At 35.6% G+C, this 27,539-nt stretch overlaps 1 protein-coding gene across 1 annotated transcript in view; it reads right to left on the reverse strand.

The window, feature by feature from the left end:
- The window catches only part of LOC134745994 (metabotropic glutamate receptor 2-like), a 254,614-nt gene extending 227,645 nt beyond the window's left edge, over positions 1-26,969 (reverse strand). Inside the window, exon 1 of the mRNA XM_063680159.1 lies at positions 26,897-26,969. The gene's annotated coding sequence lies outside the window, so the exon portion shown is untranslated. The remainder of the gene's footprint in view (positions 1-26,896) is intronic.
- Positions 26,970-27,539: the final 570 nt, after the last annotated feature.

Consider the following 27,539-nt stretch of genomic DNA (forward strand, 5'->3'; position numbering starts at 1 on the left):
CAAAGAGTGTCAGGCCCTTGGCCGATTAAGAACTCAATCCTGACAGGTGTCAACTCAGTACAAAAACAGTGTTTGAGGTTATAATTTGTACTGCCTGTTTTTTTGATCATCTTGCCTTTAATCCATTCCAGCGGCCGTAGCACGGTCGCATTTTTATCACCTGTCACCATGCCTGTCACGTTCTATCAAGTATGTAAGTGCGAATGTGACAGGCATAGTGACAGGCGATTAAAATGGAACCATGCTGCCACCCGCAGTATTAGACAGAAGGAAAAATGGTTCTTTAAACCTAGTGCAATTTTTAGGATGTCGTTCAATAAGTAACATTTCTCAATTAGGTATACTTACGCTCCGAGCCTAGTTTTAAGAAGACAAAATATTATTTCCACCCAATTTATCCAGCATTATAGCGACTGTCACATAATAATTTGTAAATACACAACATTCGAATAATAAAATAATAATTTATTTTAAAAACGTACAGTTAATGGTATATATACAATCATAAAAAATAACTTAAACTTATCTAAATTAAACAATAATTTACAATATAACAGATTTAATTTAAAACAATACAAGCCGTAATTCAATATCGAAAGAACAAGATAGTACTTAAAAAAATAAAGAACATTTACTTATCATGAACACAATTATAACAACAATTAAAATTACAATTTTAGAATTAAATTTATATTAAATACGAACAAAAGGTACTATAAATTACATTAAAATTTACTATAAACTAAATTAAAACTAAACAAAGCCACAACTTAGTCAAACAACTCGTCGCGCGCCCTAAATACAATATTACAATAAAGAAAATCGCCCTTTATTTACAATAACATCTAAAGAGTGGTCAACAACGCTCGGCGCTCGAATTTGTTATTACTGTCACTGTCTACAATTTGCTTTTGTATTCGTAATCGAGGTTTTTTGATGTAGGTACCTACAACTTCACATAAAAGGTTTAGAATCTGATTCTTTGATTTTTTTTGTCTCATGTTATCTGTAATTTAATTTATATTAAAATAATTGAACACCTTATCCTTAGCTGGTTAGTTGACCATCCGCTACTGATACCGTTGCTAAATATTTATTGCAGTATGTACCTGTAACAAATAAAATAGTTGTTATTTTTTTGAAAAATGTTTATTTCATGATAAACCATTGTCCATATTATGACAACCTCATGGAAATAATTATGTATGTACAGTCAGCAATACTATTCGCTTAGCACCTATGCATACAAACTGGGATCCCTTTGTTGACATAATAATTGAAAGTCATTATAATGATTGTCAGATAATCAATTCAAAAACCGTTAACTTTTCAGAATTTTCATAAGGCTATCCTATAGCAACCTCTTCTTCTTTGTCCAGCCCATTTCCCAGTTTAGCTGGGGTCGGGCCTCCTCGTACGTCGGCGCCAGGACAATCTATCCTGGGTTGTCTGTGTTGTCAGGTTTTGTGTCCTCATCTCTTTTTCGACATTGGACCACCAGGTTGCTGGTCTTCTGCCTCTTCCCCTGGGGTTGCTTGGGATGTTCATAGCCTTCCTTACTGTGTAGTTTTCGTCCCTTCGCATAACGTGCCCATACCACCTCATTCTACTCTCTTTGAGTTTTTCGGTAATAGGCGCTACCTTGAACGAGCCGCGTACATGTTCATTGCGAACCTTATCGAGTCGCGTGACTCCGCCGGCCCACCTAAGCATTTTCATTTCCGCGACGTGGAGTCTTTGTTCATGCACTTTCTTAGCGGCCCAGCATTCTGCTCCATACATCACTGCGGGTCTAACAGCGGTTTTATATATTTTCCCTTTTGTCTTGATTGGCATTTTGGGGTCGCAAAGAACGCCGGACAAAGATCTATCCTATAGCAACCTATTTTTTTTTTTTATAGATAGGTAAGGTTAGGTTTGCTTTATGGCAATCCTTAAAAGTTACGCAGTTAGTGAGAAAATGCTGACAAACAATACATTATTATGACTTAAAACTTTATGGGAAACAATAGAGACCCATACAAACTTCTATGCAGGGAGGGGTCACTCACTTTTTTCTGCAGAACCAATAGAATTGGACTGGATTGCATTCTCGTATAATTCAAGTAAGAAAGTTGTCCTCGTTAATTAATTTATTTTTAAGACGAAAAGCCGCATTTTGTCCCTAACACGAAAGTGGAGGAGCCACGGGAAATCGCCGTTTCATACAAACGTAGTCCTCATTTTCCTCTCTGGATGTTAACATTATTGAAAATATTTTGACACACAAATTTGTATGCGACCACCCTACGTTTGATTTTGTTGGAATTTTTAATTATTATAAGAGTTAGGAACATTTAAAAATTTGTATGAATAACATAACTATGGTCAATATATGTATATCAAATGATGTAAAAATATTATATATTATGTCAATATCCAGAGAGGATAATGGGGACTACGTTTGTATGGAGAAGCGGCGGTCCCGTCCCTTTTCCTCTTATGACGACAAGTGGAACATTAAATCATATTAATATAGTTTTTCAAATGTCAGCTAAGCTATTTAATGTTTTAAGGTCTACTAATACCGCCTGGTAAACCGTCACCTCGGCTTCCATTTTAATTATATCATTAACATAAATACTTTTTCAGCAATCTTGACATGCCTGCGGCCTGCCCTACGTTATACGTTTCAGTTAAGTGCATTGTTATGATAATTAGCAATTTTTACACAATAATTCTCTTTGAATGAAAATAATTTGTACCAGAAAACATTTCTATATAGGATTAAAACAAATTAGATAGATACATAGATAAACCATTTATTCGTTTGCCACAATACACACATATTAAAACAGAAGAAACACAGGAGATACAAAAAAGCAACATTAAGATAAAAAACAAAACTTAAAAAAATAAACCGTAGAATTGCTGTGTGCGTTGCAGCAAAACAAAAGGGTTCTGGCTCAGTTATACACTCCGCTCTTTCGAGCGAAGCACTGGTAATTCTGCTAGAACCCAGGTCACTAACAGACTATCAATGTAGAAATTATAATGTTATAATAGTAATGAATAATTGGCCTATTTCTAATAAAATTGCCATTATAATGTCTGAATAGAATAGATGTGTCGTAGGGATGTATAGGTGTGGTGAGTGTTGGTGCGTATGTGTAGTATTAACAAATACAGCTGTAGTGAACGTCCTACAGACTACATCCGGTAATCTGTAACTAAGTACTCGTACGGAATACCTAAGTTTTGTTTATTTAAAAGGTGTTTTTTGAAATGAAACTTGAATGATTTTTTTGTTTTAAGGCATCTTAATGGTGGGGGGATATTATTCCAGCACTTAGTTGCCAGATACCGGAAGCAGCCAGTAAAAGCGACAGTTTTGTGCGGGTGCGTTTCTAAAAGGCAACGCCTGGTGGATCTGGTACCGTGTCTTTTGTGAAAGGAGGAAATGAGTATTTTTGAGTGCAGATATTCAGGTTTTTTATCATTCATGACACTAAACAAAAGACTTGCAAGGTGTAGTTGTCTGCGAGACGACATATTGAGTATGGAGGCCTTATTTAAAGGTGGCGTTATGTGACTCCTAGGCGGGATTGAATAACAAAAACGGTAGCAGGCATTCTGTACTCGTTGTATAAGACGACGAGTTTTCTCTAGTAGACGTGGCCCATACACTATGTCTCCATAATTCAGTTTGGAGAGAATAAGTGATTCACATAGAATCTTACGTACTTCCTCACTTAAGAGCTTTCGAATTTGGTATAAAACCTTCAGGCAAAAAAAAACAAGACTTGACCAACTCATTTACATGTTTTTCGAACCGCAATTGGCTGTCAATAACGAGCCCTAGGTTTCTGGCCTCCTCCACGCGTTCTATTAACGAACCTCCTATACTTATTTTAGGGTCAAGATCCAGAATTTTAGATTTTTGTGCTTTGGGACCTAATATCGTGAATTTAGATTTGAGAGGATTTAGCAATAATCCATTTTTATCAGCCCAAGTGGATATACTTTCCAGATCTTCTAGATCGCTAGATCACTAGGACGGGTCGAAAAGTACAGTTGGACGTCATCCGCGTACAGGTGGTATTTGCAGTATTTAATACTTTTTATTATGTATGCGCTGTAAATAATAAATAGCAATGGTCCAAGTATGGAACCCTGGGGGACTCCCCGGGTTAAAGGCTTGGCGTCACAGACTGTACCATTGTCTTTTATAATTTTGACAGACTGTGTTCGTCCGTCAAGATAACTCTTGAACCAAGCCAATGACTTTAAGTCTACTCCATAGTAACGCAGTTTTGAGAGTAGCAGGGCAATATTTATACAGTCAAAAGCGCGCGAGAAATCCAAAAGTACCAAACATGTACCCTTACCAGAATCTTGTTCAGAAAGAACATCATTACATAATAAAATACAATTAAATTAAACATTATTACAGCATTAGGTTGGCCAGGGTGGGGATTACTCGTAGGGGGTAATGTTTTGTGTTTTATGACTTTTGTGTTTGAGTTTTGAGGTATTTATAAAACAAAATTTTAAATTTTCTTTTCATGTTTTTGAAGCCTAAAGGTGCAGAACTGAGAGATTTGTAAGAATTATATATCATTGTGTCCATACAGCTAGTGTAATCTATTCGATACGTATGTATATAACGTCAATTTTGTCATGTTACTGTCAAGAGCTAGACTCACAATAAAATATGACCGGAAATGGATGATTATCGGTTTTCTCGGATGATGCGAAGCAGAGTCTGACAAAGAAGACGAATCCACGAATTGCTATTCCTGCCGAGGTATATATATAGTGCTTTTCTTTAAACATGCGAGGAAATAAGGTAAAATAAACATTATTTAAGCATCAAGCATCACTCAAATCGAACCTTTACATCAAAGACGTCAAAAACAATTTCCCTCTAATTATTTTTTTAAAGTTAAAGGCATAACTCATACTGCCATTCAATATTCGTTCCATATTGTTTATTCAATTTAATTGTGCAAGTATGTGCACGCCTGGGATCCTTAAAAAAAATATAAAAGTTATGTAAGTAGTCTTTGATTTTATTAAGCAGTATTCGCACGATGACGACATGACTGCTGACCCGTGTAGACGCGGCTTAATAATAATTAGCTGTTTGCATTGATTTTTCTTAGTGAGATTGTAAAAGGTAAAATACAATGCAGTAATAACTTCCCGTCCGCTAAAACAGGACAATAATGATTTGAATTTTTTTAATTTGAGTTTGACCATAAAGAAGAACTTCCCGTACTTTTTTTTGCAACAATAAGGCGAACATTTCCTAGCACATGCTTTACATGTTTGGAGAAAAAAAATCCTAGAATTTTTAGAAGTAGGACCTTTTAATGGCGTTTTACGTATATGGAACTGGTAAAAGCACTCCTTGATTGGATTTTCGATGTAATTGATCTCAAATACCAATTAATATTGAATCCGCTAGGGCTATATTAGGAATATTATTTGACAGCCAATTTGAAACGTTTGATTAAGTCCAATTTATATAATTAAGGAAAGTCTAAAAATACCGACACGGCAGAATGTAAGAAAATTTGTTCGGCAGTGCCGAGACGTTCTGTTTAATTTAAATATATTATCAAATAAAACTATGAAAACGGATTATATCGCGTATATTGAATTTATAATTCATCCCGACGTTTCGAACTCTTTACAGCGTTCGTGGTCAACGGGTGACTGAGGAAAAATTACAAAATGCAAAAATACCCACATACTAAAATAATGAACAATCATAGACTACAAACTTTAAGGCTGGTTGTACATGCAAAATCGGTTCATAAGGCTAGTTATACACTATAATTATTTTTCAAGTAAAGATATATATTATATACGCGATAAAAAACTATGCCGGCTCCAACCCTACACCACGGACCCGAGAAGATTTAATTCCCTCCTAAATTGTAGGAGGGTATCCCAATATGGGACCGGCAACAAACTCCCATATTGTCCCATATTGGGATGCCCTCCTACAATTTAGGAGGGAATTAAATCTTCTCGGGTCCGTGGTGTAGGGTTGGAGCCGGCATAGTTTTTTTTTTTTTTTTTTTATCGCGTATATAATATATATCTTTACTTGAAAAATAATTATAGTGTATAACTAGCCTTATGAACCGATTTTGCATGTACAACCAGCCTTAAAGTTTGTAGTCTATGATTGTTCATTATTTTAGTATGTGGGTATTTTTGCATTTTGTAATTTTTCCTCAGTCACCCGTTGACCACGAACGCTGTAAAGAGTTCGAAACGTCGGGATGAATTATAAATTCAATATACGCGATATAATCCGTTTTCATAGTTTTATTTCATGAGTAACTATCGCGGTAACCTAAGACAATATTATATATTATCAAATTCAAATAAACTTAAGTTAAACCTAGAAATATAATTAATTACAGCATACTGTGAAGAAACAAAAAGAATATAAAAATATATAACTACAGTAGCGGAAAATAATCTATCATATTTTTTCATATTTTTTTGGTAATTTCTCAACAACGGCTCTTGCGATTTCGATGAAATTTTTTATTTATAGATACGTATCAAAAGGAAAATTCAATCAAACTAGGGAACATTTTTAAAATAATTAGTTTGCCCGAGTTTTCGCGGTAGCCCGGTGGGTATTAAATTATAAAATAATGATTCGATTTAATTTTCAAACCAGGGGTTAACGAGCGTGAAAAATCGATTCATCTATGTTTTATTGTTACTAAGATTGGATATTTATAACATACATTAATTGGTGTTAGTGAAGTCCCCAATTATGTTGCCACGTGCAGTAGTGGGACGTAAGTATATTACATATGATCGTGATGATGATACAATCATTGTTTACATGATATAAACTCTAATTTCACGAATTTTCGAATGAATGCCTACAAGAAAATAGGAATATGATAGATTTTTTGCCGCTACTTACAAATAATACAAATAATCCAATTACAAAAAGAACACCCCGTCCAACAAGTCAGCCTGCGGAATACACCCTATTAAGCGAGACTGGCGGCTTTGCCTCTCTGTATTATAAAGAAATACGTTTAGAATAGCGCCCGCTAAAAACTGACAATGAATAAAATCCAAAATTTGACAAATATACACTGTTTTTTTTTCCGTTAATTTCAATGGTGAATTCCTGAATTAAGTTACTGACACTGGTATACTAATTACATAACTCCATTTCGGAGATAATCAATAATATATTTTTATCTGATAAGGCCTCTACGAGCGAGTATTGCCTTAGGACCTATTTACCTACATAATGATTAGTGTTTAGTAAGAGTTTATACAATTACTACTAAATGCAAGTACTATCTCGGACAATCGACATTCGCATACATTTAAATACTTAGAAAAAAAATATACATAATTTATTTTTCGAAACTTAACTATGTTAGTTTCTTTAAATGTTAACCATATCCCAAAGTTAACGGAATTAAAAAAACCACGGTGTATACATAAAAAATAGATCTTGATCTCAAGCCCCATTAAAAAGAACTGTCGAACGATATAATTAAATTCTAGCAATCTACGGAAATAAGAAGATTTACAGAGGAATAAAATTGCCGATATAGCTGACCTGATCAAGATGAATAGGAACATCGATCTCAGTTATCGGGGCCCATGGGAGGGCCTGGCTACTTGATTTCTGAGGTGTATTAAGGTGAACCAATACAGAGTAAGTAGTTTAATTGGGGCAGTATAGTACGAATTTTATGAAATGATTTATTTAGCTCGGACCTTAATCTGTTAAACAAAAGGTATTGTTTCCTTTATTCGATGAGTACTTCTGCTACTGCTACGCCGCCATAAGTAAACAGGAACAAGCCGTTTAAAAACCAATTTTTACCATTCTATTTATGTGATTCAAATTCATGAAACAACCCATTCGGAGATAACAAGTTTTATTATCTCTTAACACAGAGCCTAACGCGGTGCCTACACAAACAACAACAGGCTGCAACAAAAATCACAATTTCGTAGCAGCGTTCACAAAGGAAAAGCCGGGGGAAAAAAGAAGTATTTTTCCTATTACCTGCCAATGAGAGCGATAGCTGCATTATGCAAGTTTTCCATGTTAAGTACATTTTAACGGTGTCACTGTCACCGCTTTTAACGAACCAGAGGAAAAATTATATATGAGTAGATGATTCTAATCTAATCGGTCTAGTCTTTGTCACTTCGGATAGACGGGCTACTAAAAAGCTAATTGCTTGTTTTTCACTTCGATACACCGACATCAAAATAAATGCGATAACATTATATGCTCAAAAACACCAAATTACCCCCAAAACAAATGATCAAAAGAAAACGGGACTTCCTCTTTTAAAAGTCGATTGAAGATACACAACTTTACGGAATCGGGAAATTGAGCCTTTTTATAAATTTGGTCCCGTCCTTTTCGAGGTGGGGCCGCCAATTAAAGAACTTCGTTTGTTTCCGGTGGTTTGTCGAGTTTGTTCAGCTCCACAAACAAATTTTTGTATTAAATAAGTACGTTACATGTGCGTGGCCCGTATTTGAAGAAGAACTTCATAAAAGGGCTCGTTCGCTATTTAGCGTTTATACATATAATAGCAAACGTAACAAATTATAAAAATAGTACAGCGTGAAATTTAAACACGGAAAAGTCGAAGAATGCCATTTTATGAAAGAATTCCATTCATAAAGTTGGCATGCACTTTTGCAGTTTGCTGTACTTAATATGTAAGTTTTTAAATAGCCCGTTAGTGGCAAACAAGCATATGGACCGCCTGATCACCGTAGCCTATGGATGCCTGCAAATCCAGTCCTACTCGGAAATGATTATTAATATTTGATGAAGCTCTTTGAACAAATTTCAATATATTTAGAAACAAGGACAAGCTCTCGCACTCTATTATAATGAGAACGCCTATCTATGTGGTCAGCACGTGATCTGTAGTACCAACACTTTAAACTCTTGCGTTTTGTACACATTAATGTCATTAACGGGTCTAACGCGATTCAATTTCATTATTTTACCTTTTTTCCGACGTTTCAGCTAGATTGCACTAGCTGTGGTCACGGAAGACTGACGTCCCAGCAAAATGTCAATTGTGATTTTGGTAAATTATACGCGTTAGACCCGGTAATGACATTAATTAAGTTATCTGTAGGTTCAGTCGAGAATGCTAAATTTCACGAAGCGGGTCTCACTGAAATATCGAGTGATAAATCGGTACACCTAGGTATTTAGAATTCAAATTTATGGCTGTTGGTGATCAATTTAGTTGTTTCCAGAGACAATTTACGACTTAGTGTTTTATGGTTTCAGTTCGTGTTTGTTGGCTGTTTCGACAGTTGTTTATCTTTGTCAAATGAATTAGATCAAAAATCCGAGGGTGATAGGGCCAACGTTTTATGAGCGTCTACCTGCAACATTGCGAACAGAACCATCTGACGAAGCACTTGAACGCCAATTGAGATCCTTTTTATTGGATAATCCATTATATTCTGTAAAAGAATATATGGAAACGACGTCTAATAATTATTATCAATAGTTAATTAATTATATGATATGATATTGTTTACTTATTCTTATATTGTATTAGCCTTGTACTTTAATTTGACGACCATTACGAGATACCTAGGTATAAGTAGCCATATTGACATCTTTTTCGTAACCATGGTATTATTTGATATTGTATATTTATTACCCAATATTTATTTGACTTTGTGATGTATTTATTTTGTTATTGATATTTGATGATGATTTTTATATGTTGACATTTGTATATAATAGTTGACGATCATAATATAAATTCGTATAGATTAGCTTAAAATAATTTATAATGTAATTTAATATTATGAAATAAATAAATCTAAATCTAAAATCTATATTTTTGTCCGCTTGGGTTGGTATATAAAAATGCATATAAACATGCATAAATGTGTGTTAGATCATGACCGAAGGAAGACAATGTTGAGTTTTTCATTTATATTACACTAGCGACCGGCCCCGGCTTCGCACGATTGCAATTCTTATGTATTATACATATGTTTATATTCTTGTTGAATCACTTTATCTATTAAAAAAATACTGCATCAAAATCCGTTGCGTAGTTTTAAAGATCTAAGCATACATAGGGACAGAGACACACGACAGCAGGAAGCGACTTTGTTTTATACTATGTCTAGTGATGTAGGGTTTTTTAGCCGTGCAATTGTGGACGAAGTTACCATTAGGCGATTTGTGTGCTCGTATGCCTCCTAAGTCCAATATCATAAGAAATACAACTTTGAAACGGACAGAGGGAGAAATGAGAGAGTAAACATTAAGAAAAATACCGTGTTTTTTAATTCAAATCACTTGAATATAATTTAACTGATTGCCTTAGTAATCTACCGTTTGCGGTTTGCGCATGTTATAAAAATGAGGCCGTATAAGCTACCAGAAGCATTGTAGAGAGTACCTACTTGTTTGCAAAAAAATAGACCTTTTAGATCAAAAACGAATTATTATAATATGTATAATGTAAATTAATAGGTTTAATAAAACATGTCCATATTTATCCTATACTATTTAAAAATAATAAATAAACCGATATGTCAAACAAGAACCCCTAAGAGAGTAAAGATGAAGGCGTCCTTCAGACTAGGTTAAAATACATAAAATGTTAAAAAAGTTTGTCAAAGGAGTTTGTAACTTATTTTCCATTCTCATTCGTAATATTTGCCTACCCAACGTGCTTAACAGTAATATACAGGGTACTTATTTCACATTTCATACATGATAGCTTGTCAAACAACTGTTTTAAGTAAGAAGAAAATACTGTTGCAAAAGTTTTTTCGTTCCGAAGTTTTCGGCAACAGGTACGGCAAACTTTTAGTAGATTTCTGGGCAAGTTGTCAGTCCATCTGTTTACAATACAGTTTGTACTCGACTTTGATGTTGCCACTTAAATTAGACCCGTGGTTTTACATTAGTCCACTGGTTTTGAAAGATATATTGATCAGAAAATGTATTGGGGAACCTGGTCCGTCTACCGATTACGAAGGATACTTACCGCTCTGCTTCTTTTCATTTATGTTATTATTTATTTTAACTTTACTGCACAAAAGAAAATGTATAGGAAAAAAGACTAACTTATTGCCATGGAAGAGATGTGGTGGTAAGTAGATGTCAAGCTAATCGATGGTCAGTACAGAAAATCGAATTTCGCAAATTGCGGTAATTTTTCTCTGTCACTCTAATTACGCCTTCATTGGAGTAAAAGAGAAAGATCCCCGCAATTTGCGAATTTCTGATTTCGCGGTAGCCCCTCTGGTGACAATCGTCAATCGCTAAGCCATGAGATTTTGCGTTCGTATTTATCATTCGATAACTTTTTATTCTTTGATTAGCGTCAACCAATAACGAATGTCACCTTGGCTACGCTTCCAGGATATCAAATATTTACTGCTCTCACAGGCCGGACAGTTACAGCCACTAAAATGAATGCTCAAAGTTTAACATATTAACACGGTGATACAGTTTTTACAGCCGATTAAAAGAGACATAGGTGTAAGTGATTAATATATAAGATTAAAATTTGCTACCATGTCTTCATGGAAACTGTATAGGTATCTAAACAACATACCAAACTTTATTAAGTTAAGCTCATTAGAATCGTTTCGATGAGTAACAATTTCATCAACAGATGAATACCTTAAAAAAAGTTAATTAAAATGATAATGGATAAACTTTTGACTGTATAATTTTTTTAGTTTATAATTAAAATTATTCCGTTTTTAACGCTATCTATTGTATTATAAATCAAAACAACGAGGCTTTCCACTGTTTGCTGCCAACGTGTACTTGGTTTCTTCGGTCATCTGAGCAGGACAGGGCCAGATAGCCTGGAAAGGCTCATAATTACTGGCCGCATGGCAAGGAAGCGTAGGGATGGACGTATGGCCACGCGTTGGGCGGACAGAATAACATCAGTGACAAACGCCACACTGCAGGCTAGCATGCACTGGGCCCAAGACAGAGCGGCCTGGAGAGCACTGGTGAAGAGTGTCCACACTCGTCACGTCCCTCAGCCATGAGGTTACGATAAAGAAGAGAGAGAGAGATAAATCAAAAACACATAATGGTCGCCATTAACATTCAAACCTGTTTACAATAAGTGCAATGAATATGTAGAAATACTGAATAAAATTTGTTTATGTTGCGTTAAATTATGTTTGCAGGATATACAATCATTGGGCATTGTGCATTGTAGGTGCATTGTGTGATTAATTGCGCGAAAACAACGAAAAATGCAAATTATTAATTAATTTAAATGCCATCGCACTCTTTCATTCGTTCGTTTGCAATGTCTACCGCAATTAACCTGTACAAATATGATGACTGTTGAGATTTTACAAGTAGGTACCACCTTTTAAAAGAAAATGTCTTTATAACGTGCCTCGTTTTCATTGCTTTTTATATATTTATATTATTTATAAACTATTGCATAGCATATTGCAAAGCAGCATTGATGATGATAGAGCAATAACTGTGACTAAGAAAAGTATTATTTTTTTTTAAGTTTAAATATTTAATAAAACGTTTCTTATCTACTCCAGTTTCTTATAATATATTATAGTACAAAAAAAGTAAAAAGTACCTACCGGTGGTGGTAGTTGTAAATATGAAATACTGTATTTGACATGTAAAACTATGTTTTATAAAGGAATAAATGAATGAAAAAAAAAAACATTCGAGTCTATTAAACTTCGAACTCAATTATGTATGTCGAAGCACGCTGTTTAAAGTTTCATGACTTACGTGACAAAGCAGTCCCTTGGGAGGCCTATGTCCTTCGGTGTAGTAGTCCTGTGGTGGAGTAACGAACTTGACTCTGGATCGTGTCCGATTGGAGCGAGGGCACTTTGGTTGAGTTCAACGATGTCAAAACGTAGACGTGTTTGTCTTCTTAAAATGTAAACCCAATAAGTGGCAATTAGTTTATTTAATTTTAAGAGTGCACACACGTTACCAGTTGTCACATGTATATTGCTGGAAATCCTTGATAAATCCTTGGCAGAGAGCCCTGTTTATTCCACAGCCGGAGTGTTTGGGAAGGAAATTATGGGGCGGCGACATACTTCTGCCGAAGGCGAGCGGTGTAATTTGTTTTTAAATTAGTAACAGTATTTGTGTAATAAAATATTTGGAAAATAACGAAGATTTTTATTACCCGTGAGCAGTATTCAATTGCTATTTATTTCGCGCGCACCAATTAGTTTCAATACCGCTCCGTGTCTGTCAAACTTCTACTGGGCGTACTAAAGGATCCGAAGTATTGTTCATTGCAGTTTGACCTTTCAGAATACTGCATGTGGACGTTAACCCTTAAGTAATCGTAGTTCGTATTTAATTACTTCGTGACTCGTTTTTGTCGTGATTAATTTTTAAATAATAATAATAATAACCCCGCGGGGGCAGCTTGTGGCGAGCTGAACTACCAAATGAGTTGGCGAGTCACAACCTGTCTTACACAATTTTGAGACTGATTGTCACGGCAGGTGTCCGCTAGTCTCCCCCCATAGCCCATTATCCAGTCCATCCAATATTTAAATCAATAGCCCATGACCTTAGTTCCCATCGCAGCACAAAAGTGCTGCACTGCAATAGAGTCTTTGCACCTGGCGGGGACCATCTCCGGATGTATCACATTGTGCTTTCGAGGATGGTATCCGCCACGTGTATCCCTTGCTTTTAGATTAAAGTGTCTTAAAAGAACTCTGCGCTGTTGGCTTCGGCCCCACGTATGCCTTCCAAAGGTCCGGGACCCCATGGTCTCGTGATATGGAATAGACATACAAATAATAATAATAATAACCCCGCGGGGGCAGCTTGTGGCGAGCTGACGGTGAGTGGCGACACCGCGGACCCCTATTCCAGAGGGCCCTGTCATCTGGCCCTCGCCTCTGTGCTTGCCTTGACTGGCCGGCCAGAGTGGAGTCGCAAGAGCGGGACCTATGCTCCAGGTTGGAAGTGTAAAATGTCATAACGCCGGCGGCCTGCTGAACGGATTACCGGGATCTGGCTACCGCAGACTCACCTCTCGACAACCTTACAGCCGCTCTGAAGTGTTGCCCTATTGTCGCACTATGCGTGCGGCCGTTGTAGGGCCCACTAAATGAGTTGGCGAGTCACCACCTGTCTTACACAATTTTGAGACTGATTGTCACGGCAGGTGTCCGCTAGTCTCCCCCCATCTTGTCCCCCCCATGAGTCTTTGCACCTGGCGGGGACCATCTCCGGATGTATCACATTGTGCTTTCGGGGATGGTATCCGCCACGTGTATCCCTTGCTTTTAGATTAAAGTGTCTTAAAGGGCCTCTGCGCTGTTGGCTTCGGCCCCACGTACGCCTCCCAAAGGTCCGGGACCCCATGGTCCCGTGATATGGAAAAGACATACAAATAATAATAATAATAAAGCTTTATTTGTCCATGCAAAACAGTAATAACACAATAATTAATAACAATATGAAGTAGATAATTTTATGTAACATTCAATGTAACTAAGTTTTTTTTTTTTTTAACATTTATAATTATTGATTCAACACTTAAATAGTTAATTTACCATTAATTAAATTAATTTCGCAGAATAATTAGTTATAATTAGAATCAAAAAATGTTTTTTTTATTGTTCTTAAATGTACCCCCTTCGGGTAAAAGCCTCCTCCAAGGTATACCACTTTTTCCTGTCTTTGGCTGTGTTTAGCCAACCTCGGCCTGCTGTTACCGCTATTTCATCTGCCCATCTTGCGTACGGGTGGCCTCTTGATCTTTTTCCTTTTTGATAGTAAAGATTAAATTAAGAAAATAACTGTCCATATTATGAATTACTGTCCATCAAAAACATGATGGATTTAAATTATGGCGGTTTTATGTTTTGTTGTTTATTAATAAAATAATAATAAAATTCAGACTACGTGACAGATATAAGTACGTGTTACTGCTGGGCACAGGCCTCCTCTTACATATGAGAGGGCGTGAGCTATACCCATGTTATGTAGTCCCCACGGGACTTCAAAAACACCTTCGAGTTTCTTCGCGGGTACAACAAAAACAAAACAGCAAATCCAAACATACAAAAACGTCGTGAGTGCATACATATAGTTGTACATAAAACATTAGCTAGTAGTAAATATCAAATGCAATCCCGTACACAAGTTACGAAAACTCATTGGTACGAGGCAGGATTTTAACCCGCGACCTTCGGAGCCCGATTCTTTCTGGACCAGAAATAGCACTATTGACAGCTGACAGATCAAATCAGTAACAGTTTCAAAAATCGGGCTCCCGGATTGAAAGTCGGAAACCATAAACTTTTTCTCTGACGACATCGTCAAGGAAGCTTACAAAGATGTTATAATAATAACAATAAAAAACCGGCCAAGTGCGAGTCGGACTCGCGCACGAAGGGTTCCGTACCATTACGGAAAAAAACAGGAAAAAAATCACGTTTGTTGTATGGGAGCCCCATTAAAATATTTATATTATTCTGTTTTTAGTATTTGTTGTTATAGCGGCACCAGAAATACATCATCTGTGAAAATTTCAACTGTCTAGCTATCACGGTTCATGAGATACAGCCTGGTGACAGACAGACAGACAGACAGACGGATAGACGGACGGACAGACAGACAGACGGACGGACAGACGGACAGCGGAGTCTTAGTAATAGGGTCCCGTTTTTACCCTTTGGGTACGGAACCCTAAAAATGTAATGGTAATGGTAATGTAATGTTATGTTTAAATTCAACCAAGTTACATTAAGCCGTTACCGCGTTCGGTTTGCTGCCACCCCAACATAAAGTTCTGAACGGGTGTTGTTGCCTCAACTAAACCTAGCATCTTACGCTATAAGACTGCCCTGTGCTTGTACGCCGAAGTTCAGAACAATCTACTTTGAGTTTAAGACTTCGACATCTAAGTGATCTGCTATTAGTTTGGTGAGACACGTATTTCTACTTTGTAACTTACAAGCCGTAGTGGTATACTAAGTACGTAAATACATAATTTGGTATTTGTTTCGACATGTTCGTGGAACATTACAGTCTACTTTTGACAGTCAGTTCTGACGTCGGTCGTACGTGCTTAGTACCTAAAAGTCTCAAACGATCTACTTAGAAGACTTTAAGCCTTAGGCGTTAGTCCGTATCGGTAATTTAACTGTTCTGCGATATAATAGCTTATAAATAGTAAAGAGTAATGTTAATGTTATATATAAAATAAATAATAACAAAAAAGAAGGGCTCGTTAAAATCTTATTTTTTATTTTATTTTGTTTTCAACATTTGTAGGTTAGCAGCAGGCAGTTTTTCAACATTTTCTTTGTCAAGCGCCTATCTGATCAGTTTTCCAACGCGATATTTTATAGTATGAAGAAATATGTAATTTTAGACTTGTTTGAAACTCATCTTTAACCAAAAAACCGGCCAAGTGCGAGTCGGACTCGCGCACGAAGGATTCCGTACCATTACGGAAAAAAACAGCAAAAAAGTCACGTTTGTTGTATGGGAGCCCCATTTAAATATTTATATTATTCTGTTTTTAGTATTTGTTGTTATAGCGGCAACAGAAATACATCATCTGTGAAAATTTCAACTGTCTAGCTATCACGGTTCATGAGATACAGCCTGGTGACAGACGGACAGACGGACAGCGGAGTCTTAGTAATAGAGTCCCGTTTTTATCCTTTGCGTACGGAACCCTAAAAAACGACTAATGTCACAAAACAGATCATATATTTTTGCAACTTCCGTTCACCTACCTATATAGCTCTTACACAAGTCTCATAACATTATTAAATCACTGTGTCCTGCGCAACATCGTGAGATAAGAACTCTCAAAACGGTGAAGATAAAGAAACTGCGAACAATATTTTTCGCGAAGACTGCGTACGGTTTAGAGGTCCCACGGGGGCCTTATACCAACAGAAGCTTACAGAGTTACTTCACTTTTGCGTATTACTTGCAATTTGGATAAAAGCGGGTGAAATATGCTGCTGTTACTGACGGACATGCAACAAAGATATATATAATAAGTGTTTGCCAAAAATATAATTTCTGGTACAAGCTTTAATCGCTGTCTGTATTTTTTTAACACAGGCAACTAATCTCTCATCTCATCGAGAAAATTCTAAAACCCCAAACACAATTAGGTTACGTTGTTTCATTACATCAGAGTTCCTATGGCCACCTCGTGTCTCTATCATCGGATGCTGATCCGATCGATGGTATCATAATATTGCATTGTCACCCGACTTACATAATTTATATGTATGCAAATTTTGAGCTCACTCGGAAATCGGGAATTGGGTCAAATTTAGCTTCCAAGATTTAACGCAAACTAAGTAACAAAACAACTTACATACGAGTACATACGTAGGTACTAACGGGGAAAGTTAAATAAAAGCTTGTAAAAAGACAGCTAATGCGTTAGGTCGCTTCGAAAATACTTGTAAATACATACAGGTAATATCAGTTCCCTTGTGTGTCATAATGTAAGCAAATAGATAAAATATAGTTTAGGTTTTTTTATTATGTTATGTTTATAGATACATTCTGTATTGTTTCTGTATAATTTTTGAATTTTATTTTTTGTATTAATATTGTAAAAAAAACCGTAGCCTAAGACTAAAAACTAATATAGATGAAAATAAAAATAACCATAAGTATTTTTTTATATACGGTGTGCAGGGTGTTTATGCACTAACATTTTTAACATACCTGTCGCAACCATTGACTAGGTACTTTAGAAAACATTTCTTAAATTCAGCTTTGAAAAAGTCGAAGCCATTGACTAGGTACATTTAGAAAACATTTCTTAAATTTAGCTTCGAAAAAGTCTAATAAGTTTTTGTTGAGAAAAATAACTTATAATGTAACTTCTAGAAAATTTAATGTCACTGACAGGTATTTTATTAGAAAATACTGTTCCATTATGGAATCCCAAACAAACTGCCAATCACATGCCCTATTGTTGGAAACTATTAATCAATTTAAAGCCATCAACTACCAAATGAAAAAACTATTTAGTAGGTAACTAAGCCTTAACAAAAGCGCTTATTTGTTTTCAATAAAATGACTTAACAAAGAAGCTTTTGCTGTTATTACAAGTTACAAGTCGTTATTTTATGGGTCCCACGTATCCAAAGAACCGCAGAACGCAGCATGCTTGGCATCAAATTATTGGATAAAATAAAGAGCGTCGACATCCGTAAGAAGACCAAAATTACTGATGCCGCCTAACTAATTTGCCGACTAAAATGGAGATGGGCCGGGCACATAGCACGAACAAAAGACGGCCGCTGGAGCGAACAAATGCTACATTGGTACCCGCGCGACGGTAAGAGATCACGGGGTCGCCCGTGGCGCCGCTGGCGGGACGACATCGAGGCCGTGGCTGGCGTAGCCTGGACGAGAATTGCCGCAGACAGAAATACATGGCACACGATGGAGGAGGCCTATGTCCACAAATGGACATCTCAATAAATATTTATAAAATAAATAAATACAATAATTATTAAATTACCTATACTTATAGAATTAAATTATAAAAATGCATGGAACAATAATTTTAAAACGAAATTTAGTACTTATCTTTATAATTGTATAAATTTAAACTGCATAAATTATGAATATATTATTAATACTAAATCTATTTACAAAAACCACTGCATGTTTTGTAAACTAGTGTAATATTTATTGAAATAAATGGCTCTACTACTACTACTACTACTACTACGTATTCGATTATTTGGGCTGGCAGCCCTGCTTTATATTAAACAAGACATTTTCAAAGAAACTTCTGACGTGAAGTTTCTCACCGTCACGCACCCTGGCACAGTCGGGCTCTGGAAGGCAATTTGAACTTTCATTTTGATGCCAAAAATTTTGTTGTCATTCAGCAGTGCGTCTTGCGTTAATAGGTACATATTATACAAGAACGGGCAAAATACACGCGCTTATGATAAGAAAATGACATCATTTTGATATTAAAATGTGTATTCAATTTGGCTTCCTGGTATCTATAGGTATAGGTACTAATTAAATACAGTGCCTAGGTAGTTAGCACAGTATACATAATAGTTAAGTAAGTACAGAATTCTAAATAACAAAACCTATGTTTTATACATTGAACTATTATTACTAACGTATAGAACCGGCACAGAGAACCAGTATTTTGAGCCATGAGTTGTTGCCGTTTTGGCATCAAACCATAGAAGCGGAGCGTGAATCTCGCGACCTGAACGCATAAGCGCCATGAATTTTACGGCGCTTGCGACTTTTTTTCGACGAATTTCATTGACTGGCATGTCGTCTCTATAGTAATAATAACTCAATGGTTTTATAGCGTAATATTTTTAGCTAATATTATCACTAGAGTAACCGAAACTCTATTTTTCATATCCTTCTGCTTTTAATATTAGTTATAAATTGTTGAGCAATACACTTTTCGTAAGTCGCGACACATTCGACATCTAGTGTCGAGTAGCAGTACTGATGAAACGACTACGAGACTACGAAAATATTGGTCTTTTTGGTAACAAAACCGATGTATGGAGTGAGCACTCTGTCTTCTTAATTCTCTCTGTAGTTAGTCCGGTCGATGGAAATCATGAAATTCGAATACCTGTTCCCAAAAACAAAATTAGAAAAGTTTACCTCTCGAACTATTTTAACCGTTACTCTGCATGATCGCATTCTATTCCGAACCTTCTAGTCTTACCTTTACGGTTGATTTTCCAACTAAAACTCATACATATTGCAACTGATTGTTTGAAGAGCATTTACAAGTTGCTAGCTCAAGAATTTTGTTAGTGACTAAGAGCGATTTTCACTTTCTTTATCGTTCAATATCTAACTGAAGGGAAAACATCAAGCTACCCAAATTGGGTCATACGAAAAGTAATATTAGTAATGCGACTAATGCATGATTGCTTCTACAATGCACTAATGCTACCTCTAGTTTGCGATTCAAGCAGTGTGTAGTAGTGTAAATAGTAAATAAAGTGGTGGTTATATTTATATATACAGTGTGGTGCTTAATTTTGGACCTTGTTCACATGTGCTCACAGCGCATTTTTAAGTACCAGTGTTCTCTTGCGAGGCGATTGTGGGAATGAGGCTTTCCACAAGAATGTCACATTCTTTTAGTACTTCTAAAAATGCTGCGATTTTTGGTCTGGTAATGTTACATGACTTGGTTATCAAATTGGCAGAATATTTTCGAGCTTGACGCTTTTGATTGAGGTAGCTCTATAGAAGGCAAAGCATTTAAGTGACATTCTTGTGGAATGCCCCGCATGAGCATTAATCGATTGTGAAATTGTATTTACGTGAATTTTTGCACCAACACCGATTGTTCTACGCTCTCAGTGCATACCTATGCGAAATGAAAATGAATACTCCGAGGGTAACTAGCATCACGAACTTCTACCGGCGTTGCTGGAAAAGTTTCGGTTGGCATTTCTGAATATATTACGTTACATTCATGAATATTTATGGTACAACATGCCTTCCACAATTGGTGTAAAATGCTGTTATCTATTTCCGGATTTTAACATATGGCTTGTCCTAGTAATTTTGTAGTGTTTGTTTGTGGAAATGTTCTTAGCTTTGTAATACCGCGTGTGACCTGTAACAGGAGCAAATAAATAAACTGTAGGCTGTACTCGAATCCTCAAACTGACCAATATTTGTTCAGCAACTTGAAAAAAACTTGTGTTTTGATTTTTAGTACCCTTTCAAGTTTATTCTAAGATTCAATGTATTGCAAATTTTGTTAGGTTTCAAGGGGCCCACTGACTATCAGTCCGCCGGACGATATTGGCCTGTCAGTTATAACAAAAATTTGACAGTTCCGAATAACTGACAGGCCGATATCGTCCGGCGGACTGATAGTCAGTGGGCCCCTTAAGGCATGACAAGCAACGTCAATTGCAATGATAATCGCGTACTTACATTGAAGCTAATATTTAATTTGTATGAAAATTAGGAAGTCTATAGATATTCATAATTTTTAAAAGTTATTGAACAAAAGTGTCACCGTTAGAAGAGTACAATCTATGTATGTTTTAATTTATTGCTCGTGTTACAGGCCACACCCGTTATAATAACTTAAATGGAATTAATTGTTGATCGTAAATCATTAATTTGACCTTAGGCCAATTTGTATAGCAAAAATACTTTTTGTATGAGCATAAAAAATTATAATAGACTGGATAATGACATCAAACAGTTGCCTTCGAAAATGTTTAAAGGAAAACTAAAAGGCATGGCTCGTACAAAAGGCCTTCTATTACATGGCATCTTTTGACTGGGGTAGGTGCATGATAATTATAATATAGGCCTTGACTATGATTATTTAAACTTAGTTTTAGTTGTAAGTTTAGTTTTTTGCATGCCAGATGCTGGTGAAATATGTGTTTTGTATAATAATGTCTGACCATTTTTTGTACCATATTTAATGCAAAATAAAGTTAACTGTATTTGTGTGTCAAGAGTTTAAAAAAAACAGGGCAAATTGTTATCAGAAACCTAATTGCAATTGCGCTAATAAACCCTTGGACATAATAACCCTTTGGGTTGGGGTCCAATTAACTTATTTTGAACACTTTCTTTTTATTAAAAAAACTGGCCAAGTGCGAGTCGGACTCGCGCACCGAGGGTTCCGTACTTTTTAGCATTTGTTGTTATAGCGGCAACAGAAATACAGCATCTGTGAAAATTTCAACTGTCTAGCTATCACGGTTCATGAGATACAGCCTGGTGACAGACAAACAGACGCACAAACGGACAGACGGACATACGCACGGACGGACAGACGGACAGCGGAGTCTTAGTAATAGGGTCCCGTTTTTACCCTTTGGGTACGGAACCCTAAAAATGTTCGACTCGAAACACGTCTAGTGCCGGTCAAAAGGCTCCCCCCGATGCGATGGTCTTCGCAAGCAGCAGCGGTAGTGCCCTCATACTTACTGCGATCTTGACTAAAATAAACTATTCCACATAATTAGTGTCATTAACGGGTCTAACGCGATTAAATTTCATTATTTTACTTTTTTTCCGACGTCGGGTAATGTCGGGTAGTTTAGTGTTGTTTACCAATTTCTCAATTGACATTATATCTGTGCTCATCACACAAATAAATACCCTTACCGGAATTCGAACCTAGGATCATCAACTTAATATGCAGGGTCACTACAAGGCCAGACCGGTCGGTAGTCAAATAATTTTATTTATTTAATCGTATAGCATATTATGATAAACAGAACAGTTTTAAATACAAATTATGTCCAATCAGCCACTCGATGTCCTCAATACCTAATAATATAAGACAATCGTCGAATAATAGTAGGCCGATTCGACCTACACTCGACTTTTTCCGGATTGCCCGCCCCTGTAAAAGTAGGTGTGGTAAACCTCGAAACTCCATTTTCAGTGCGTCGTTTCTGGCGTTAGGGGCTCATTTAGTTTTCAGTCCTTGGTGCTTTAATAGTTAGGTTAGTAATTATGTCTAATTGGTCAACTGTGTACACTGGTCGAAGTAGCACGTTGTTCCGGAAACCTGCTACAAACGTTTCAATGCAAACGTAATTTTGCTGCCTACTTAAAGTACCTTCAAGGACTATTAAGGTCTAGTCCCACTGTACTAGATCTTGACGTAGCGTATTTGATTATGACGAGAAACGTGGTAGGGAACATAAAGAGATGCTGCCGCATGATATGACAATAATAATTTTAAAATATAACAAAAAAGAGGTTAGAAAATTATAAAAAAATGGTCCTCACTGAAAAAAAAAATACTGAAATTTAGTTATATATATATTCCCATTTCTCATATAGTCATTTAACATACTGTATACACAAGTGTGTATATGTTTGACGTCCGTATTGTTGCAGAAAAGTTTTAATTCGAATACTACAGCAATGGGTACCATTTTTTCCTTAAAACTGCCAGGAATAGTTTTAGTAATAAGGATACTTTTACAGAAATAAATTAATATTATATATCTTATTATATTCTTTGCTTCAAACCTTCAAGAAAAGAGCGTCCTCAAATCTTAGAGGCCGGCAACGCACTTACAACCCACTGGTGTTGTGGGTGTTCATGGACGACGGTAATCACTTACCATCAGGCGAGACGTCTGCTTTTTTTCCTCCAAACTATATCATAAAAACAACTTACTATAATAGTCCGACAAGAAATTGTAAAAAAATATGGAGGGCGTCACTTCCTACGTAACTATCACATTTTTGACGTAAAATGCTTAAACATGGCAACAATTTAGTATGGAAATTGTTTAGTTCAATTTTATTTTATTTTTACTATTTTATGTCGCACTCTAGTAACTGTAATTTAAAAAAATATTCTATTGACTTGTTTGTCTATGGTGTATGGGCCTGTAGGTAGTTTAAATCAAATATATAATTTAAGATGCCAGGTAAACAAGGTAAAAAGGTAATTAACAGAATATTATAAAACATAATATCCAAATTCAAATAAATAAAACTTCTTTCCGCACCTCCATGTTTTAATAACACCAATAGATTCAACATAATTCTAATTACATTGCTAGCTTAATATTTTTTTAACGTCAATGTATAATTTCTGAGAAAAGGAGAGGAAATCAAGCGAAGATTCAATTAAATTATCCATGAAACGGTCTATCTCAAACGTCGATTTTAATTAATAAACTGTTATAATGTAAATATAAATTTGTAAAGTGTACCTAATATAATATAATTAATAAACTTTAGAATAGACCTTCCTTGTCATTTATATCGCAAAAGATAACAATTAGGCACTTGTTTGTTAGTAAGCCAAGGGCTAAGTAGTGCTCTAAATGACTTTATATTCTATAAATTGTATATACAGATGTCAATCACAATGAAAAAGATCAACGATCACAGTTGCAATGACTAAATTCGCGTTGATTGACGGATGGTCAGCTGGCGCAATTGGTAACGCATTGGATCGGCAATCCAAGGATGTGGGTTCGAGTCCCACGTTGACCAGAGTTGATCTGATTGATCATCGTTGATTTTTTCATTGTGATTGTGATTGACATCTGTATATACAATTTATAGATTGTAATAATGTGGTACGACCCACAATAAAAAAAGGAAAAAAATATTTAACATTTGACTTTATATTATTTATTGTCGGACTGTAGTCTATCAAAATGATGTTATTACACCGTAAGTTAATCAGATAGACACCTTAAAAAGCGCAGGATTTTTATGTTGATTTAAATATTACTAGTATTTTACGGACCATAGTAAATATACTTTGTTAATTAGAAGTCTATACATTGAACAGTTCCGAAAAATGAAAGTATAAACGGGTTAGTTCCAATGTGCAATATTTCTAATATGCAAATCTGTTTACCATATACATATTTACCACAATACATACAGGTAAGTTATTAATTTTGTAATAATATTTGTGTTTCATATCTATACTACTCATCCGATAATATTTCCGATTCTTTTTCGATTTAGCTGTTTACTTTCCCCAATAGAGATCTCTCTGGATTTCCGTTCGGGATTTGATCGCTTAACGTAAAGCGATGTGTAGAAATGATATTGCAGTATTCACATAAATTTATTTATTTATTGTACAGTTAACAACTAAAGTATATTAAGACGAAACTTTCGTCACGAAAGTGGAGGACCCGCGCGAAATCGCCTTTTCATAGAAACGTAGTCCTCATTTTCCTCTGGATATTAACATTATTGAAAACATTATGACACAATTTGTTGTATATTAATCACAGCTATTGATAATGACTTTTTCCGAATTTTTAAATATTATTACAATTAGGAGCATTTAAAAATTTGTATGATATCTGTTTTTCGCTCCTAATTTTTTCAATAATCATAAAAATTTAAAAAGTCAAACGTAGGGGCATAGCTATGGTTAATATTCATAAAATTATGTAAAACATTTTCATATCAAAATCCAGAGAAGAAAATGGGGACTACTTTTATATGGAGAAGGGGTCGTACATCCAGGAAATTAAAAGGAAACAAAAGATACGGCACGCCACGCGAAACTTGCGATGTAGGACATGGCCACCGCGCGGGTTTTTAACTTTTCTTTCAAATGTTTGTTCTTTTCAATGTTCTTGTGTTTTTCAATGGTTTTTAGGGTTTCGTACCTAAAGGGTAAAAACGGGACCCTATTACTAAGACTCCGCTGTCCGTCTGTCTGTCTGTCACCAGGCTGTATCTCATGAATCGTGATGGCTAGACAGTTGAAATTTTCACAGATGGTGTATTTCTGTTGCCGCTATAACAACAAATACTAAAAAGTACTGAACCCTCGGTGCGCGAGTCCGACTCGCACTTGGCCGGTTTTTTTTTGTACTTATTAGAGAAATGGCAAATGTGTGGGTCGACGTTTGTTATTAGGGAGTTAGGGACCTTCATCATGAAACCAAGTAGCACAAAACTCTCAAAACGTCATAGATATATCAGATAATTTTAATATTCCAATGGTGTTCGAAGTCAGTTATCCGAGAGTTCGACAGGTAACTTTTTTTTTTTTTGGTGTAAGTAGAAAATAAATCAGAATACTTGTGTTAAGTATTAAATGACACTGCTCTTTCACTAAAGTAACATGTTAAAATATTATTTTATTCAGGGATCGGAACCGGTTTTTTGCAAAAACTTCGAAATAACCATATTATATATTTCGAATTATTTTATACTTACTCCAAATGTGGGACTCAGTTTTAGGTAACGACTTCGTATTACAGTGGAACTTCGATAACTCGAACCTTGGGCGAAATTCTCGGTAACACGAAATAAATTGCCATTCCCTTCCGTTCAAAGCCCAAAACGTCCATAACTCGAAATATTTAACCTCATTAAGACGAAGTAACCAACGCTTCCCTTCATGACTAAACAGAATTTTTTTTAACTCCATAACTCGAAAAATAAAATAAAAGTTTACCTATATAAGTCGAAAAAATAGGCGTATTCTTTTATCACCTCTATATTGCGAAGCTATTTACTAAACAACCTCTGTAACTCGAAAAAGACAATAAGACCGTACTTTACGCATTTGTATAAATACCTCTCTAATACAAATTTTTCATACGTTTTACCTCAGCAACTCGACCTCTTTATCCTCTCGAACAAAAACCTTTAAGAACCTCCCTAAGTCGGTGCCCTCTATAAGACGGAACCTCGTTAATACGAAGTTTTTTATGTTTCCCTTGAGATTCGTGCTATGGAGGTTCTACTGTATTAGAATACCCAATTAGAAAGGAAATAATTAACAAAGAACGAAAGAATACCGGTTTCGTTCCCATACAAAAATTACCCGATCCCTGATTTAATGTAGTTTACATTGATTGAAATAAAAATTAAGAATTAAAATATCATGCTTAATGGATGCTTAAAAAATAATTATATACCTATTTTTGTAAAAAAAACCTGTTTCATATTGTTGGATTATTACTGAATAAATGATATTATGATATGATATGATGCGTGAGACAGACCTGTTTGTTTTAGAAAATACGTATATATTTTTTTTATGTCACACATATTATTCAAAAGTTTCTGTTACCCTGAATAAGTTATGGGTATATCAATTTTACAGCGTCCATGGTATATGACAAGTAAAACTTTTGTAGATATATAGTTTTTGTATAATATATTTTCTTATATCAAAACACTATAACCTATATCTGTTATCTATATATATGTCTGGCTAATCTATTATAAGTGTATGAACGTAAATAAAAATTGCCGTTACTAACTGTATTTGTCATTTAGGCAATGAAAAAAACTGTCAATAACCAATTCAACAAACATCCATTAAAAAAATTCAAAAAAGTCCCAAAACCCACGTACCTTTTTTAATTGCGCCAAATAAACATAACTCCAAAACTAACTGTTAATTGAATCACAAAAAAAAACAAAACACGCAGGGAAACACGAAGGGCGAAAACTGGGTAAGTCGCGATGTTTCCGAGGGCGAGCGACGCGACCTGTCTGCCCGAGGAACGCGGAGTAACTGAAGGGTAGCATGTAATAGGGCACCGTGCCGATGTAAAGCCTAGCTTTACTGGCTTAAGGGTCCCTAGAGAAAAATCGACATTGTTAAGCAGATCACTAACTACTTTTTTTGTCATTAAAGCGTAAGAATTACCACAGTTTTTACGCGTAAAATTTCAAGACAGGTTTTTCGCGGGAGAAGACATCAAACACGCTGCGTTCGACTTATTTAATGCGAAATGGAGCCGTAAAAAATAGCAAATTTCAGTTTCATTATTTAACAAAACCTACAAGAACCCCATGTCTGACGTGTCGAAAATGTATTTAATATTGTTAAATGCGGTCTGAAGTACAGAATGGTGTGAATTATTAACAAGTTGCTTGTTTTATTTTAAGTAATTTTGTTAATTTATGGGGAAGTTCTTATGGGGAGATATATAATATATTCGTTTGATCGAAAAACTAAAGAAAAAAACCCAAGGGCTTCATGCGCACTATA

The sequence above is a fragment of the Cydia strobilella genome, chromosome 12 (assembly GCF_947568885.1).
Source record: "Cydia strobilella chromosome 12, ilCydStro3.1, whole genome shotgun sequence".
Classification (NCBI taxonomy): Eukaryota; Metazoa; Arthropoda; class Insecta; order Lepidoptera; family Tortricidae; genus Cydia; species Cydia strobilella.